The sequence below is a fragment of the Marmota marmota genome, unplaced genomic scaffold (genome assembly GCF_001458135.2).
Source record: "Marmota marmota marmota unplaced genomic scaffold, marMar, whole genome shotgun sequence".
In the NCBI taxonomy this organism is placed as follows: domain Eukaryota; kingdom Metazoa; phylum Chordata; class Mammalia; order Rodentia; family Sciuridae; genus Marmota; species Marmota marmota.
The window spans coordinates 8840876-8857058 of record NW_026000211.1 but is presented as its reverse complement, the minus strand read 5'-3'; the positions used below and the strand labels follow the sequence as shown (position 1 = coordinate 8857058).

At 36.8% G+C, this 16183-nt stretch overlaps 1 long non-coding RNA gene across 5 annotated transcripts in view; it reads right to left on the bottom strand.

Moving 5' to 3' along the window:
• Window positions 1-16183, bottom strand: part of LOC107142636 — a 154066-nt gene that overhangs the window by 92394 nt on the left and 45489 nt on the right. For 4 of the 5 annotated variants that reach the window (XR_007343363.1, XR_007343360.1, XR_001503586.2 and 1 more), the window contains one exon: window positions 4901-4996. This is a non-coding gene — a long non-coding RNA (uncharacterized LOC107142636). Of the gene's footprint in view, window positions 1-4900; window positions 4997-5389; window positions 5447-16183 lie in introns of all 5 variants that reach the window. The other variant, XR_007343361.1, reaches the window with a different exon arrangement.

Here is a 16183-nt window from a genome sequence, read left to right as displayed (position 1 = left end):
AAAAAAAAAAAAAAAAAAAAAAAAAAAAACTTTGGTAATAAATTGTCTGATTTGTGAAATCAAACTTTGATCATCTCCTTACATTAACTACACAAAACACTTTTTAAAAAGTAAATTAAAATGAATGTTAAAAGGTGATAAGGGCTATGGAGAGGAAAGAAGTAGAACTGGCTTGAAATAGGTGTTAAGGGAGTGGGCACACACCAGTTCCAAAGAAAAAAGGGTGGGAAATACAGGCCTCATTAAGAAAATTACATTTGATTTGAGACTTAAAGCAAGAGCCTAGAGGATAGCTGTAGAGTATTCCAGGCAAGAAAAATCCAAAACAGAGGCCCTTAGGCAAGAACTGTTTGGAGCCTGAGATAGGGGAAGGCCAATAGATTCAGAGAGGGGAAAATGGTGCAGATTCACAGAGGACCACGTGAGATATTTTAAGAACTTCTAACAGTTTCTCTGGCTGCTATGTAGCTGTGTTTCCATTTGAAATACTTTTGGTCCTATGTATCCATGAGTTCCATTCACACAGATCAGCCAACCCGTGAATCCAAAATATTAGAAAAAAAAATTGTATCTGTGCTGAGTGTGAAGAGAAGTTTTTTTCTTCTCGTTCCCTAAATAATATGGTAAACTACTATTTACGTATTGTTTGCATTGAATTAGATATTACTAAAATCCAGAGATGATTCAAAGTGTGCAAGAGATGTACATAGGTTATTATGCAGGTATAATGGACATGTGCATCCTTGGTTTATCCTGAACCAATTCTTTCTGGATACTAAGGGCCAACTCTATTAGGTCCAAGAATCAGCAAACTTTTTATAAAGGATCAGATAGTGTATATCTTTAACTTTATGGTCTGCATGATCTCTATTGAAGTTACTTCACTCAGTCACTGTACTATGAAAGCCATAGGCTATGTGTAAATGAATGAATTCTTCTGAGTTTCAATCAATAAAACTTTTATAAGAATAGGCAATGAGTCACATTTTACTCCTGGTCAGTTTGCTAATACTTGTTTTGATTTAACTTATAAACACATTTTTTTTCCTCCTCTGTTTTCTTCTGGAAGTGTTTATGATTTTATTTTTACATTTGGGTCAATGACTCACTTTGGAATTTTTTTTATTGTTAGCTAAGAATTAAGAGTATATGTGTTTAAATCTATTGGTAACCTAAGTATTTAGCACTATTTGTTAAAATAATAATTATCCTTTCTTTTTAACCTTAGAACTTCTATCAAAAATCAATGGATTGGGGGCTGGAGTTGTAGCTCAGTGGGAGAGCACTTGCCTAGCATGTGTGAGGCACTGGGTTCAATTGTCAGCATTGCATATAAATAAAATAAAGTCTATTAAAAACTAAAAAAATTTAAGAAAAATCAATGGAGGGCTGGGGATGTGGCTCAAGTGGTAACGTGCTCACCTGGCATGTGTGGGGCTCTGGGTTCGATCCTCAGCACCACATACAAATTTTATTTTATTTTATTTTTTAATTTCTTTTTCTTTTTTTTTTATTGGTTGTTCAAAACATTACAAAGCTCTTGACATATCATATTTCATACATTTGATTCAAGTGGGTTTTGACACATAAAAATTTAAAAAAAAATAAAGATGTTATATCCACCGAAAACTAAAAAATAAATAAATAAATATTAAAAAATTCTCTCGCTCTCTCTCTTTCTCTCTTAAAAAGAAAGAAAAGGAAAAATCAATGGAATGTGTGAATGTCTCTGTGTGTGTGTGTGTGTGTGTGTATTTTAGACTTTCTGTCTGTTCCACTGATTGATCTATCTACTCTTACACAAATAACACACTGTTTTGATTACTATAGCTTGATAGAAAGTCTTGATATAAATTAATTTAAGTCCTTTAACTCCATTATGGCTGTTCTATATCCTTTGTATTTTCATCTGTATTTTAGGACCAACTTGTTAATTTTGACAAAGAATTCTTTGCATTGCCTCTATGGATCAATTTGGGGGAAATTTTACTCTTAAACAAATATTTCTTATTAGGATAACAAAAGTACAAACCTTAAAAGTAAAAGAAATTGACAAATTGCATTTCACCGAAATTTAAAAGATACAAAATGTAAAACAAGCCCTGATCTAGGAGAGTACATGTAAAACATATACGTAATAAAGGACTTCTGTCCAGAATTCATAAAGCATTTTTACAATTCAGTAATAAAACAAGAACAACCTAATTAAACACCGGGCAAAGGATTTGAATATTCTATTGAATATACAGTTTATGAACTGGACATGATGGTGCATGCCTGTAATCCCAGGGACTTGGGAGGCTGAGGCAGAAGGATCGAAAGTTCAAGACCAGTCTCAGCAAGTGAGTGAGGCCTTCAGCAACTTAAGGAGACCCCTTTTCAGAATAAAATAAAAGGCTGGGGATATGGTGTGGTGAGCCGTTCTAATTAGACCGTGGCCGCCATTAGAAGATGGCGCCGGCTTCCACTGTGGCCTGTGACAAACAACTCCTAATATGGAGAATTGGCACGCAATCCCTTCCCACCCTATGAGAAAGGTCCACGTGGCAGCTTAGGATTGGTATGCGGGAGGCTTTATTAGGCTGTGCTTGGGCGTGGCGGGCACGGGTCGCTAGAAGATGATACTTGAATCAAGGCCTGAATAAACTGCTGAAAGAAGAATCCTGTGTCGTGTTTTCCCTTGCTGGCGAGGGGTCGAGACAATATGGCTCAGTGGTGAAGCATCCCTGAGTTCAATCTCTGGTACCAAAAAACAACAACAGCACAATTCACTAGCAAATACTTTATGACAAATAAGTACAAATAAGTAGTTGTTGGGAAAATGCAAATTAAAATCCCAGTAAGCTACCATTACACAGCCAATATCATAGTCCTTTTTCAAAGCTGACAATATCCACTTTTGACAGGGGTAGGATGAAAATATAGCTCTCTCAAATTGCTAAAGGGACTACAACTTGAAAACTGGGTAGTTTCTTAAAATATTGACCATGCCCTCCTGTAAGACCCAGCAAACCTACGTGGGGTACTTGATCGACTGAAATGAAATCATGTTCACACAAAGACTTGCACTGGGATGTTCATAGCAGCTTTATTAAAATTCCAGCCCCCAAACTGGACACGATTCGAAAGACTTTCAACTGGTGAATGAATAAACCCATGGCAGCATGTACGCACAATGGATTACTGCTGTGTACACACAAGGGACAGGTTACTAGCTCATCTCACAGTCTTGGTGCATCCCAGGGCATATAATAAGTGAAAGAAGCCATGCACAAAAGGGCCCATTGCTACACAGTTCCATTTAACTAATATAGATGCTAGAAAAGGCAAATCTATAGTGAAAGGAAAGCGGATCAGGGTTTGGAAGATGCTGGTGGTAGTGACATAGTGGCGGGGAAGTCATGTGAGGAGGAGTCTGAGGACAGTTTGAGAGGTGATGGGATTCTTATTTTAATTTACTGTTTACATTTGTTGAAACTCACCAAATCAATATTAATATTGATGGAGAACTTAGACCAGAGTGGTTGTGGAAGGAGGAGGAGGATGCCTTTCTTAACCTGGGTTAGAGAATGATCCTCTCACTGGGAAAATCCATATGGCCTTTGGATAGTCCAGGAGTCAAGAGGCCAGACTTAGAGGCAGACTGTGCTCTGGTTTGTAGAGAGTCCTGCAAATCACTTGATCAATGTCAACTCTTCTTTCTTAAAATCAGGTTCAAGAAACACTGACTCAAAGGAGCACTCCAAAGAATTCTTCCCCCAAGCCCTAGAAGAGCACTTGGTCTGCCTAAAGCTCTTTATCTCAGAGGAACAGAATTCTGTGTTTGACCAGTTACTGAGCCTTCCCATCTTGAACATGAACCCGAAAGTTCTGATTGTTCTTGCACTTAGATCCATCCTACCTTCAACCACTGTCCAGCCTGGCTAACTGGCTCAGCCATGCATAAACTGGTACCAGATAAATCGTGTTCTTTCTCTATTATTAACTGTGATCAACTCTAAATATCATAAGCAGACCAGGATATTTCTTAAAAAAAAAACAGACTCGTTTTGGAACAGTTTTAGACTTACAGAAAAATTGAGAAAGAATACAGAGTTCTTATTTACCTCACATCCAATTTCCCTTATTATAAACATCTTACATTTGTATTAGTACATTTGTTACAAGGAATGAACCAATACAGATAAAATTATTCAGATTTCCTTAGTTTTTACCCTATGTGCTTTTTTTTTTTCCATTGTAGAAATCCATCCAGGATACCACATTACATGTGGTCCTCCTGTTGTCTGAGGTTATGCTTGGTGTGAGAAATTTCTCAGACTTCCCTTGCTTATTATTATTATTATTATATTGGTGATGGATTGAACCCTTATCACTGAGTCACATCTCCAGCCCTTTTTATTTTTTTATTTCGAACCAGGTTTCACTAAGTTGCTGAGGCTGGCTTTGAACTTGCGATCCTCCTGCCTCAGCCTCCTGAGTTGCTGGGATTAGAATTGTGTGCCACCTTGCTCATGTTTCCCTTATATTTGATGGCTTTATTTTTCAGAGTATCGGTTGTGTGTTTTGTAAAGCACTTCCCTAGTGGAATTTGTCTGCAACTTTTTTCATGATTAGACTAGAAAATTGTGTTTTGGGGTGAAAACCATTTCGTATGATGAGTGCATACTGACCCCACACATTTGATGTTGGCCTCCATCTCTGGCCTCATTGACTGAAGCACTATTTGTCAGATTTTGTCACTAAAGGTTCTTTTCCCTTACCATCTTCTTTGAAAAGAAGTTAGTTTGTGCAATGCCTACTTAAGGATTGGAGAGTTCTGCTCCCTCTCTACCCATAGTAATTGAAAAATTGAACACTTTAGGCATTCGAAATCAGCCAAAAAATTCTGTTTTCTTACCTAATTTTATTGTAGTGGTTCCTCTTGAAGTTGGATGATGCTATAAATTCCCGATCCCAGCCCACTGCTTCTGATTTAATAGGTTGAAGGTGAAGCCTGGGGAATTTAACAAATGTGCCTAAGTGATTTAGATACAAATAGTCTATCATCTACTTTTAAAAGCTCTACTTTAATCACCTACTAATGATGATTACTCTGAATTGAAACCTCTTTACTGACTCTGGAGCTATTTTTCCCTTGATTATAGGTTTTTGTCATTAGCTTCCTGTCAGAGTCGGGGTGGGTGGGGGAAGACTTCTCTCTGCCCTCATCTGCCTGCTTAACATTCAAACTAGTTGAACCCATTTGGCAACCACACAATTTATTCATTGCCCGTGAGGAAATTCAAATGGAGCACCCAGCTTTGTTTTCCCTTGCTCCACTTGACCAAAATAAGTCCCAAATATGTACAGAAAATTTTGAAAACTATTAAGGAGACACTCTACTCACAACTCCTAGAAGTAGCCAAATCAAGGCTATTGTCAAAAAATGCTTCTAAAAATGGACCTGAAAAAGAAAAGAACAGAAGATGCATACAAGAAAAATAGTAGTTTCTTCAAAGTAGAATAAGGGAAAGTTTGGGAAACTCACAGAATTGGGTTCTCTCTCTCTCTCTCTCTCTCTGATTTTTTTTTTTTTTTTTTTTTTGATACCAGGGATTGAATTCAGGAGCACTCAAACACTGAGCCACATCCCCAGCCCTGTTTTGTATTTTATTTAGAGACAGTGTCTCACTAAGTTGCTTTGTGCTTCGCTTTTGCTGAGGCTGGCTTTGAACTCCAGATCCTCCTGCCTCAACCTCCCAAGCCACTGGGATTACAGGAATGCACAACCATGCTCAGCCAGAATTGGATTCTTAACTGGCCTGTCTTTCTGACTAGCTCTCTGACCTTGGGAAACAGACATAACTTCTGCAATTTAATTGCTCATCTGCAAAATATGAACTATAACACCTGCCTTATTTTAATTTGTTTGGGTTTAGGATATGTGAGGATTTCAGAATTAAAGTCTCACACAGATATGAAGGTTTCTTTCTAAAACAGACTTAATATCTTTCCAAACATAAGTATGGAATCAAAGAACTTAACCCTTTAGTTTTTAATATCACCATGATTGTATGCACACCTAAGTTCAGAGAACAGGTTGAAGAAAAAATATGCCTCTGATCTTCCAGTCGATAGAGAAATAGATTAGGAGGTACCATATACAAAACTGCATAGGGTAGTACTCCTATTATATATTATAGTTTAGGTGCTTTACAGACTTTTTTTTAACAATATGACATTTCTGGAAATTTAACATTGGCTTTTTCAAAATGGAGACAATTACTGCTGCATTTGAGAAGTGGAAAGCTGTCAAGTCTTTGGTCCCAAACTCTATAGTTTTAAATCCTGGTGCTGTTATTTATGACTGGTGACTATGAGCAAATTTCTCAACCATTCAGTTTTCTCTGAACAGTGGAAATAAGAACAGTATTTACATCATAGTTTGTGAACTATCACCGTCAGCATGTGGAACAGTGCCATGTAGATGTTTCTTTTCTTTTTTTCTTCTTCTTTCATTTAATTACTATCAATTTTAGAGAATGAAGAACAAATGATCAAGTAACTGGACTTCATCAAGGGAGAGGGCAGGATGTGAAACTTTTAGAGGTTGTTTATCCCTCATTAGAGATGCTTGGGATTAGAACTGTTTCTGATTTCAGACTTTTTGAATTTTGGAATATCTGCATACACTTACCGAGATACCTGGGAGATGGGACCCAGCTGTTAACAACAAAAAATTTATTTGTTTCATACCTTGTTTTGCACTTCTTACACATAGCCTGAAGATAATTTTATATATAATATTTTTAGTGCATTAGTATTTTAACTGCAACCTGTCACATGAGGTCAGGTGTGGAATTTTCCACTTGTTATGTTGGCAATCAAAAATTTTAAATTTGAGCATTTAAATTTTGCATTTTCATTTTGCAGAATAAAAATATTTTATTGATTGAAATAGAAAAATTCCTAGTTAGTTAGAAATGAACTGGCTGTTTCTGCTTAAGATTTTTTTTCCTGTTTGCCGAGTTGGGTTTCAGTTTGCTTGCATAGGTACCCAATTTGTGAGAGCAAGCTCAGTCTAATGGCCTCCCAATTAATTTTTAACAACACCTGTATAGAACTACAACCAACACCTTCTGACATGATTTCAAATATGCAAATTCAGTGAGAGGCAGAATTAGTTTACTAATAATGATGAAGAACAAAAGACACTTTTTATGTGATAGTTTCTTTTGTATATGACTACAAAATCATAATACAAATGAGGTAACAAGCCCCCCATTTTTAATAATGAAATACATTTCACAATATAAAATCTATGTCCAAACCTAAGACTGAATAAAAATTCAGGTATTTGAATCTATTCTGCTGGATGTATCATCTTTATATATGTGTATATGAATCTCAGTTCAGTTTTCTATTAAATAAAGTGATTATTATGAGGTCAATGTATTTTTGAATGCAGGGATTCTGTTGAACTTTTGATTTGATATCCATTAATGGTAAATTAATATTCTGGGTATCAAAGATATTTTCCTCTTTTGTATCTCATTTATGCACCATACTAGCTGTGTTCTAAAATTCAAATCCATTTAATATTAGGCACTTTCTGCTAATTTCTAGAGCTGCATTTATTTCATTTATTTATGTATAATAGTTTGATTTTTGATATATTTACTTTAAGAGGCTTAATATTTCAATGACTTAATTTTAAATAGCTTGTGATATAAAGAAACTCTTTGGTTAATTTTATGCTGAAGTAGGCAATATTTTTGAACAGTAAAATTATGTTTGTTATATAAATTGTCTTCTCCAAATAATCTAACTTTTCTTTTTTTTTACTATGCTTTTTTTTCCCCTGAACTTTTATAAATTAGGGGAAATGGGAGGGCCATTTAGAATTTTGTTATGCATTTGTATGTTCAAGTGTACTTTAGGTCAAATTCATTTGTGCACATCAACATTGAATGAAGGTGAAAAAGTTTATTTTATCATAAAGCAAAACTAAAATATCTTTCACATTGCTTCATATTTACCAGGAAAGTTACAGAGTTCACTGCAAGTATGAGTATTACCCAAGGTTTTATTTTGCTTAACAAAGCTTTTCTTTAAAATAGAGCCAAGGGCAAATCCAAGTACTGTTTCAAGATGTAAGGAAAGATAAATACATGGTTATACAATAGGAACTTTTTTGTTCAGAGGAAAACCACTTTTAATAGAAATGCCATGTTAAGAAAACAAAAAAATATGCTTGAACCACTTCTATTCCTAACAATGTAGTTTGGAAATTCCAGATTCGTCTTCCTGTATTTATGAAGACTTACATACAGATGCAGAGAAATGCACCATTGGCTACACATTGAAATAAATATAATATTGATTTTTATTATTTATTTATTTATTTTTGGTACTGGGGATTGAACCCAGGGGAACTTAACCACTGAGCCACATCCCAGCCATATATATATATATAATTTTAATTAGGTATATAAGACAGCAGAATACATTTTGATTCATTGTACACAATTGCAGTACAACCTTTCATTTCTCTAGTTCTACACAATGTAGCATCGCACCATATGTGCCGTCATACATGAACCTAGGGTAATGATGTCCATTTCATTCCACCATCTTTCCTATCCCTATGCCCCCTCCCCACCTCTCCCTTCCCTTTGCCTCATCAAAGTTCCTCCATTTTTCCCATTTCCCCTCCATTATGGATCAGCATCCACTACTCAGAGAGAACATTCGACCTTTGTTTTTTTGGGGATTGGCTTACTTCACTTAGCATGATATTCTCCAACTCCATTTACCTGCAAATGCCATAATTTTATTCTCTTTTAATGCTGAGTAATATTCCATTGTGTATATGTACAACAGTTTCTTTATCCATTCATCTATTGAAGGGCATCTAGTTTGCTTCCACAGTTTAGCTATCATGTGTTGATATTTTATATAGAGATCTGGTATTGCTGAATTGCTTAGGCCCTCGCTGAATTGCTGAGGCTGGCTTTGAACTCGTGATCCTCTTGCCTCAGCTGCATCCAAATTTATATTGATTTTGAAGAAGAGAAAATGAAGTAAATGTGCACACTCACCTTAGCTTATGTAGAGGAGAAAAAGCAGCATCTCCTACTTATCCATTGTAATGTGCAATGGCCAACAGCCCCATGACCAAGACAGATTAACAAAGCCAGTGTGGTGCCACACTCCTATAATCCCAACTAGCCGGGAGGCTGAAGCAGGATTGTAAATTTAACTGTCTCAAAATAAAATATGTAGGGCTGGAAATGGAGCGTCTCTGAGTTCAATCCCCAACCCCAAAAAAGGAAAATTAAGAAAGCAAAACACATTTATTTAATGTAACTGTTTGCATAAAATAGGGGTCTTTGCTTCCAAAGACTCAAAGACCAGGAAAACTATTTTTATGGACAGTCACGCAGAGATGACTGGAGGACAAAAGAGTGTGACCTAGTGTAAGAAACTGAGGGAAACTCAATAAGGCCTCTTTGTTCAGATTCTTCTGGGTTTAGGCCAGAATCCCTCTGCAATGAGGGTCTCATGACCTGTTGTCACAAGAGGTAGGTCCAGTAATTATCATCATCATTAGTATCATTTTTTTGTGTAGGAATCAAACCCAGGACTTCAAGCATGGTGGGCAAGCACTCCCACTGAGCTATACTCCCAACCCAGAGAATATATTTATGACCTGTTTCAGGGGTGAAAGGCAAAAGGTCAGAGAATGATCTTCCTGCTGTTGCAGCTTTCGCAATTTCCTTCAGTTTAAAACCCTCAGTACGCCAAGCTGCCATATGTTGGGTAGCATGTCCTGCACCTGTCACCTAGAACTTCCTACAGTTAAAACCTTACTAAGGTTTCAAAATGAGTTTTTATAATTTCTTTTTCATTACCGACAAGCCCCGAGGATGAACAAAGTCATCTGAAAAAGTAGGAACCAGAAAATTGAAAGTTGTCCTGGGGATTTGGCTCCGTAGTAGGGCGCCTGCCTAGCATGTGTGAGCCCCTTGGGTTCAATCTCCAGACAGACAGACACACACACACACACACACACACACACCAACAAATGCTTTCCAAAGCCAAGACAGTAATTCATGCCAGTGCTGTGTTCCATGCCGTGACTCTGGATGCCAGATGGGATGTTGACCTTCAATATCTTTTACTCATCAGCAGTCTCCCAAATCCTGTCCCTCATGCAGTCCCCAAAATAATTCTGCTATTCTCTGATTACCCAATGTCATACCTTGCCAAGGCTTACTCTCTTTTAGTAATATTCTGCTTTTGATTTAGATTTTCTCTAGTTCATAAACTATTAACCTTAAGTTCATTTTGTGGAAATGTTATAGTTCTTACCTGACCTGCTATATCAAAACTTTTAAGTCTCTAATTTTAAACCCAAGAAAAAATATTCAACATGGAAGAGATTTTAGAGAAGCTGGGCTGGGTTGAGGGAGTATGAAACTGAGGTCTGAAAATGAGTCCCTAAGTCCTTTAAGGCATATCACATGAACCAGATTATTCACATTCATGTAAATGAGCTAGAACCCTTTTTATTTCCCACTCTAGAAATTCAAGAGAAAAAAAAATACAGCAAGGATAACCACTTGATTTATTCATAATATAATCTCGATTTTGCTCACTTCAGTGTTTAGTAACAATATACTGATCTCACAGTTGATCAAGAAAAATCCTGGTATTGCCACACTGAATTTGAGAATGGATCATGATGTCATCTGCTCAAAAGTGGCTTTACTACCTAGTCCTGCACCATCTTTAGAATTTTTGCCAGTCACTACTGTCCTAATCTGTGTGATGGATGTACTGTTGGACAACACCACTCATCTTTGGGTCTCACTTTATGGTAGAAAGTAGACAGTGGCAGTAGTCCCCAGCCTACCAGCTCATGAGGTGTGTAGTAGAAAAGGAATATATATATTTTTCACATCTTAGGTTCATGGCTAAGACCTGTGTAACAAATGACAGGTTAACAAGAGGAAATTGTACACATTTATTTAATGTAAGTTTTATGAGATACAGAAGACTTCAGATATAAAGACTCAAACTGGGAAACCTGTGAGTTTTTTAATGCCAGGTTTAATGAAGAAGTGGGTAGTCAGGGAGAAGTACAATTGAACAAAGGAGTATGACCCAATGGTAATAAACTGGGGGGACTTACTGAGGCTGTTTGTTCAGATTCTTCTCTCTGTCCCTGTGTCTTCAGAGATAAGGACATTCCCTTCTGCCAGGCATGGGGAAGTCACCTCTCACATGAGGATCTTATGTCCTGCTTCAGGGAAAATGGATGTAGGGTAAGGTTAGAGAGACCTTCCCATTAATGTGGTTTACTCAGATGCAAGAGCCCTAGTTTGGGGTGGCTGTCCTGCACTCCACTGGGTGTCATTAGCAATTATAATTACAATATGTCAGCATATTTTGCCCAGTCTCCTCAATCTGCCCACTGGGACTGAAGCCGGATTCATTTCCAAGAATTCTTGAAAGCTCCCAATAGATAATCAGATGGTCTAAAAAATTTCTGACACAATTGAATAGCAAAAAATAATTTAGACAGGCTATGAAATATTTATTAATAATTGCTGTATTATATAGCAAATTGAACAGTATTTTTAATATATAATCATGACATAATTGAGGGCCACTTCATTTAATGAGAAAAAGTATATATGCTTAATTTTTGTAACTATACAAACTTCCACGGAATATTACCTTAGTGTTCAAGAGTAGCCCACAAATGCATCCTCTCTGGGCATTGGCAGGTTTCCTCTCCGTCTCTTCTGGCTTCTACCACTTAAGTTGCTGCTTCTCTAAGAGAATACTTTCCCACCCAGGCCTCAGCTCCCTACCCTGCAAAACCCTGTGATAGCTAATCTATTCTTGGCTCCCTTTAGTCCTCAGAGTATAGGAACCACACTGGGTTTCTTATAGAATCCAGAGAATGCCCTCCTCCATTGGAAGTCTCTGATCCAAGCCATTTCTATTCCTCTCCAGGTGATCACAACAACCCCCTACCATCATAAAAGGGATGAAGAAAAGTCATGATAATAAATAATCAACTATTGTGCAGAAAGGAGTGATATCAACTCATTTATGTCCTAAGACATGCACAGACACTTTAAAAACCCTTTTTTAAATAGTCAAGGCTTTCCACTACCTACCACTTTCAAGTCTTTAAGAATTATTTAGTTACTCTATACCATGGTTTTATTATCTAGAAATTAAAGATGATAAAGTATATACCTATTTGAGAAGATGATAAAGTATATACCTATTTGAGAAGAAGGCTATGAAAAAAATAAAATCAGATTTTAATCTTCTAGTGGGTCCATTCCAATTCATCATCCCCCCCCAGCCCTCCCACTTTGGTACCAGGGATTAAACCCAGGAGCACTTAACCACTAAGCCACATTCCCAGCACCCTGCCTTCCCACCTTTTTGTAATATTATATTTAGAGACAGGGTCTCACTGAGTTGCTTAGGGCCCCATTAAGTTGCTGAGGCTGGCTTTGAACTCACAATCCTCTAGCCTCTCACTCGCTGGAATTACAGGCGAGTGTAAAAACCTTTATTAATTTTTTTAATAAAGTTAAGAGTAGAAATGTATTATAAATCTTCAACGTACCATCCTCAGCTTTTCATTTAAAATCAATGCTTTAATATTACCCCCAAAATAGATAGTTAATTAAAAATAAATGTAAATATTGGCAAAACTCTTTGTTCACTGTGCAAAGTGAGAGACTTGTGGTGAAGAGGAGTTTGGAAAAACATGCTAAAACAAAAAAGCCTGTAGCCATTTCAAGTCTCTTTTCAGGAGTTTTCTCTGGTGTTTTGCCATGTATGCTCCTATGTCTGGTACTAAGAAAATGCCTTGGGTAGTAATAAAAATGTGGAGTCTCAGACTTTATCTGAAATATGTTATATTAGAATATCTAGGGTTTTCTGCAACTGATGGTAATTTGCAATTTTCAATAAGCTCCCTGATTGATAATTAGAAGCCTCCGAGTTTAGGGCTGGGGATGTGGCTCAAGCGGTAGCGCGTTCGCCTGGCATGAGCAGGGCGCTGGGTTTGATCCTCAGCACCACATCAAAATAAAATAAAAAAAGATGTTGTGTCCACTGAAAAATAAATATTAAAAAATTCTCTCTCTCTTTAAAAAAAAAAAGAGAAAGCCTCCAAGTTTAGAACTACTGTTCTAAAAAGATGATCACACAAGTGTGAGAAGTTAGTTATTGGAGTGTTGTTTATAACACAAATTTTGATACCATCTACCTGCCTAATAAAATCACATTAGTTTTAACACCACCTAGAAAATATACTTTGTGTGTGTGTGTGTGTGTGTGTGTGTGTGTGTTACTGGAAATTGAACTCAGAAGTGTTCGGCCACTAATCTACATCCTCAGTCATAAAATATATATATATATATATATATTTTACATTTATGGCAAACATTTTAATAATAATATTTTCAGTCAGATGCAGAGGTATACACTTGTAATCCCAGTGACTCAGAAAGCTGAGGTAAGAGAATTACAAATTCCAGGGTAGCTTTCTGAGTCACTGGGATTACAAGTGTATACCTCTGCATCTGACTGAATATATTATTATTAAAATGTTTGCCATAAATGTAATCATGAGGAAACAAGTAGACAAATGCAGGTTTTTGGGTTTTTTTGGCGGGGGAGGTTGTTTTGTTTTGTTTGTTTGTTACTTTGGTATTGGGAATTAAACTCAGGGGCACTCGACCACTGAGCCACATCCCTGCCCTATTTTGTATTTTATTTAGAGACAGGGTCTCACTGAGTTGCTTAGTGCCTCACTTTTGCTGAGGCTGGCTTTGAACTTGCCATCCTCCTGTCCCGAGCTGCTGGGATTATAGGCCTGCACCCAAATGCAGTTCTATAGATATTCTCTAAGGCAATGCCCTCATTTCTTTAAAAATGTCAATGTCATGAAATAAAAAAGACTGACAGTAATGTAAAATTTTTTGTCCATAGAAATGCAAATTGTGGGCTGGGGATATAGCTCCCTTGGTTCAGTGCTTGCATCCCATGAAGAAGGCTTGGGGTTCAATCCCCAGCACCACACACACACACACACACAAGTACAAATTGTGTCCCTTGAAATGCCATTGATTATTAGTGTATGGGTGTCAACCAATTCCATTCATTTTTACTCTATTTGTAAATGCATTTCAACATTCCTTATTTGGCATATATGTGGTGCTTCAAATGTTCCTTTGAATTGATTGTAACATAATTTATGCTTCCTTCATAAATTGTTAAATAAAATCTCGTTTGCATTAGAATCACTATTTATTTATTTATTTATTTTGGTACTAGGGATTGAACTTGGGGGTGCTTAACCACTGAACAAAATTTGTAGCTCTTTTTATTTTATATTTTGAGACAGGGTCTCACTAAGTTGCTAAGGCTAGCTCTGAATTTGCAATCCTCCTGTCTCAGCCTCCTGAGTCGCTGGAATTAAAGGTGTGTGCCACCACACCTGGTGATTGTATTCTCTTTTAAGACTAATCTTTTGAATTTTTTTTTGAAAATGAGCATGTACAGTTTTATAAGAATAATAACTTATTATTATTTTAGTAACATTATTTTTAAGCAGAATAGACTATTGCACAAGAATTTGAAATTTTTGAAATATGCTGTTTTCCTTATTTTTCTTTTGCTAAAAATAAGTTTTCATTCCAAAATATATAAACAAATACACATACATATATGGTTGATATACAAAACAAAGCTAGAAAATAACTTAGATATAAAATATGTAAGATAAAATATATGATATAAAATAAATAAAACCAGGAACTTTAAATTACCTAAATAGGACTTCAGTAACAAAGCCCAAAGCTAGAGTCCTTAAGCAGAAAACATTGAAAAGAAGATTATACAAAGGTGCAAACACCACTGAAGGCAAAAACTGCTTAAATTATTTTGGAGTCCTTACTACCTAGAACAGTGACCTATGTTCTAAAGAGTGTAAGTTTTCTAATGCTACAAAATAAATTGCACAAAATTATTGGCTTTAAACATAGTAATAATCATTATTTATTACCCCACAGTTTCTGTTGGTCAGGAACTTAGCACAGTGGAGGTGGCTGGTCTTTGTAGCACATGGGGATAGGGTGGGGGGTGGGGTCTCAGTAAAAGAGGACAGGCATGATGAGATCCTCAGAATGTTAGAGTGAGGATCTGCTTCCAAGTTGAATCACTCATGTGGCTCCTATACTGATGCTGAGAGGTTCCTGGCCGTGTAGGAACCTCTCCTGTAGGACTGATAGACTGTGCTCAGGACAGGTGGCTGACTTTCCTCAGACCCATCCAAGAAAGAGAACCAAGGGGTAGCTATCTTTTCTATGTCCTACCCTCCCTTCCACTACTTTCTGCTCATTAGACTTGCTAATTCCAGCTACATTTAGCAGAGAATCGAGCTCCCTTTTTGAGGACCTGTTTTTAAAATCATTATAGGAAATTTGAGCAAATAGTTAAGTCTACCAGTGAACAGAAAAGATGCTAGGTTTCAGTTCCATAAAAGCCATTAACTGTGCCATTTATTTAACTATCTACTGCTTGTCAATATATTGATGTTTTAAATCTTTTAAACTAACTGCCACTAAAATTAATTTGAAAGTTTACTTATTTATTTTTTATGGTGCTAGGGCTACAACACAGGGCCCCATGCATGCTAGGCACACCACTGAGCCACACTCTGGGCTCCTGAAGGTTGAATGAAAGATTTAGAGTCAAACAACGGAAGTGGAATTTTACTTTTATTTATTTATTGCAGTGTTGAGGTTTGAACCCCTCACGCATGCTGTGTGAGCATTCTATCGCCCTCTCCACCAAAATTTTAAAAGGATGAATTTGGCAAGGACGAATAGGCTGGGGAGAGACTAGAGGTGAAATAGGCTGTTTCAAGACTCTTATAATAGTTCAGAGATTCTTAAGTAAAAACTAACATGACTAGGAATAGTGATGGATGCCTGTAATCTCAGCAACTCCTGAGGCTCAGGCAGGAGGATCACAAATTGGAGGCCACTCGGGACAATTTAGTGAGACCCTGACTCAAAATAAAAATTAGAAAGGGTCAGGAATGTGGGTCAGTGCCACCACTGGGTTCAATCCCCAGTACAAAAAAAAAAAAAAAAAG